The 3,416-nt window shown below is 58.1% G+C and overlaps 1 protein-coding gene across 2 annotated transcripts in view; it reads left to right on the top strand.

The window, feature by feature from the left end:
* LAT (linker for activation of T-cells) overlaps positions 1-637 on the top strand; it is a 4,236-nt gene extending 3,599 nt beyond the window's left edge. For both annotated transcript variants that reach the window (XM_015559511.1, XM_015559510.1), the window contains one exon: positions 157-637. The gene's annotated coding sequence lies outside the window, so the exon portion shown is untranslated. The remainder of the gene's footprint in view (positions 1-156) is intronic.
* Positions 638-3,416: the final 2,779 nt, after the last annotated feature.

Here is a 3,416-nt window from a genome sequence, read left to right as displayed (position 1 = left end):
TGCCCCGCCCTGCCCTGGCCTGAGGGCTCCGACCCTCCCTCAAGACCCTGCCCCACCACTCAGCCTCTCCTCCCTGACTCTGGGGACCCCTTGGGTACCCCTTCCCGCCACCTCCTGACCCGTGTTCCCCCTGTCTCTCCCTGCCCTGTGTTTCAGCATGAGGTGTGCTGTCTAGAGCCTGCCTTCCTGGGAGGGCTGAGCTGGGCAACTGGAAGTGGCTCTGGGGGGCCCACTTGACACCCCACCTGGCTCCAGCCCGACAACAGCCTGAGAATTTCCCCCCTAACTTATTGGCACTTTGGGGTCCAGTCTGGGTGCCCCCAATGCTGCACCTTCTGACACAGCCTGAGAATGAAGGGCCTTGGCCCCCGGCCCTGCTCTGTACAGAATAAAGGCTGGTGTGGTCTGTAGCTCTTGGCTTTGGGAACCCTGTGGCGGGGTCAGGGTGAGGGGGGCAGAGGGTCTGCGTGGGTGCGTGCGTGCGTGTGTGCCCCCATCCGCCACAGGGCCTCCAGCTCCTCCGGGTCCTGGCCAGGTGCTGGGACAGGTCGCCTTCTGAGCGAGGCCTGTGTGACCCAGCCTGGCACGTGGGGCCCGGATGCACGTCCATGGGACCGCCCACAGACGGAGGTGCGCTGGGTGGGCTCTAGCAACCCTCCCCGCGGCCCGCTTCCCCATCTTTGAAAGAAGACTTGATGACTTTGAAGGCTTTGTTAGTTTTGACCTTTTGTGGTTCTCAATAAAACAGAACTTAAAAATTGTCTAAGTTTGCCCTGGCTGGTTTGGCTCAGTGGGTAGAGCATCGGCCTGTGGACTGAAGGGTCCCGGGTTCGATTCCAGTCAAGGGCACATGCCCGGCTGTGGGCTTGATCCCCAGTAGCGGGTGTGCAGGAGGCAGCCCATTAATGATTCTCTCTCATCATTGATGTTTCCATCTCGCTCCCTGTCCCTTCCTCTCTGAAATCAATAAAAAAATATTTTTTAAAAAATGGTTTAAGCAGCTGAAAACGTTCGTGCGCAGACTCTGACTCGAGAGTTCAGGCAGGGGCCTGGGGCTCCACTTCCCAGGAGCCCCCAAGGGTTCCGGAGCTGCTGTTCCGAAAGCCACGCTTTGAGCAGCAGGGTGGGTGCCTGCAATTGGCTCCTGCGTGGGCACGTGACCCAGCCCGGGCCAATGAGGACCAGCCTGGGACTTGAGCAGGAAGTGCTGGGAAGAACCTCTTTGTTCCTGGCAGTGAAGCCAGAGGGATGTCTGTCGCCCTGGAGCCCCCACCTGGGGAGCCCCCACCTGGAGGACCCCCACCTGGGGAGCCCGCTGAGAAGCCAACAGGGAGGGGAGTGGCCCTGAGCGGGACCTGGGTCCGTCACACCCGGAGCGAGATGGCCCCTCAGACTCCCAGTTACATGGCCAGTAAGCGGCCAGTTTCTCCCACTGGCGTGGCCGGGGTTTCTGTGGCCTCCAAGCGAAGTCACCCTGAGTGATGGAGTTGGCGTCCTCTGTGGGCTCCAAAGATCAGAGTAGCCCTTCTCTGTATTGGGCTCCTGCTCACCTTCATGCTCCTCCCTGAACCCTCGGCCCTCGCCCGCTGCTGGTCACTGTGGGCGCCTCCCAGTCACGGGCGAGGAAACAGGCTCAGAGAGAAGTGACTGGCAGGGTCGGCTGCCCCAAGGGGAAGCCCTCACAGGCCCGATTGTAGACGTGAGGGGGGCGGGCGGGCGAGGGAGGGCTGGACTGGCTGGACATCGGCAGGTGGAGCGAACCATTTACTTGGGGGGATAGGAATGGGCTGGGCCGAGGGACAGCATCGGTTTGCCAACAAGGTATGTTGGTGCAGCCACCTTGGAGAACAACGGGGAGCGTCAGTAAGGCTGAAGATGGCGGGTCCCTTTCCCAGCACGCCCCTGGGTAGCAGCCTGACTGGCGCATGGGCGAAGGGGCGGGCGCGAGGCTCAGGGCAGCACTGCCATGGCTGGAAACAGTCGACTGGTCAGCAGCAGAATGGACACGCACCGGGGGGACTCACCAGCGGATAAACATGAACAAGACCAGCTCCTCGAATAACGATCACCGACAATGTGGGGTGAGGAAAGGAGAACAAGTTATTTATATAAAGCTAAAAAAAATGAAAAAGCTATACATTGTCTAGGGACACACATTACAGCGGGATATCAGGATAGGCAAAGGAGGGAGGAACCCCAAATTCAGGTGAGGTGACCCTGGGGTAAGCTTGGCGGGGGGTGTTGGGAAGGAGTTTAGAAAGCCCTCAATGAACATGTAATGTCCTTTTCAAATTTTTATATATTGATCCTTAGAGAGAGAGAGAGAGAGACATCGATTTGTTTTTTGTTTTTTTTAAAAATATATTTTGTTGATTTTTTACAGAGAGGAAGGGAGAGGGATAGAGAGTTAGAAACATCCATGAGAGAAACATCGATCAGCTGCCTCCTGCATACCTCCTACTGGGGATGTGCCTGCAACCAAGGTACATGCTCTTGACCGGAATCGAACCCGGGACCCTTCAGTCCGCAGGCGGACGCTCCATCCACTGAGCCAAACCGGGTAGGGCAGAAACATCAATTTGTTGTTCCACTTAGTTATGCATCATTGGTTGATTTATTTTATATTGTTTTTGACTGATTCCTGTATGTGCCCTGACGGGGATCGAACTCACAACCTTGGCGTAGTGGGGACGATGTTCTAACTAACTGAGTTGCCTGGTCAGGGCCATGAGGCCTTATTCTTAAGCTGTCCTGGGTACACAGTGTTTGGTATATGACTCTCTTAAGTGTCATAGGAGACTGAGTCACTGGTCTTTCTGGGCCAAGCGGTGTTGCAAATGGCACTCCAGGACTTAGGAGCAGCCTGTGCCAGGGCGCGGAGGTGGGAACGGTGAGACAGGCGTGGCCTCGCCAGAGTGGCAGGGCCAATGGAGGGAGGGGGTAGCATGAGCTGTTGGGCTGTGAGGACAGGTGGCCTGGCTCCCAGGCGTGGGGGGACCCTGGCCATGCGCTGGTGGCTGGGAGGGGTGTTCTGCGAGGCACTAAGCAGCTTTCCATGTGCGTTTCTTGGATGTGGCTTTGCTTCCACCAGCCAGTGAGCCACGGCAGCGGGTCTGCGGGGCTGGGCTGGGATTTCAGCACTTTGGGGTGATCTGGAGAGAGTCCCTGCAGGTGGAAGCGGGGAGGGGGGGGGGCAGAAAGAGCTTTTTTCTTGAGGACTGTGGTGGGAGGAAGGTAGATTCAGTGGCAAGAGAGAGAGTTTTCCCGAATTGCTGGGGGGGACGTCTGGGTACTTCTAGGGGCCACGGGGAGGGAACCGCCCTGGTGACGCGGGTGCTCTCAGCAGCCCTGAGGCGGGTCCCAGAGCAAGTCGCTTACTGAGAGGGGGTCCCAGAGTGGGGGTGCGTGTAGAGCCA

The sequence above is a fragment of the Myotis davidii genome, unplaced genomic scaffold (assembly GCF_000327345.1).
Source record: "Myotis davidii unplaced genomic scaffold, ASM32734v1 scaffold934, whole genome shotgun sequence".
Taxonomy (NCBI): domain Eukaryota; kingdom Metazoa; phylum Chordata; class Mammalia; order Chiroptera; family Vespertilionidae; genus Myotis; species Myotis davidii.
Note: the sequence above shows the minus strand (reverse complement) of the source record. Positions and strands in the feature narration are given on the sequence as shown.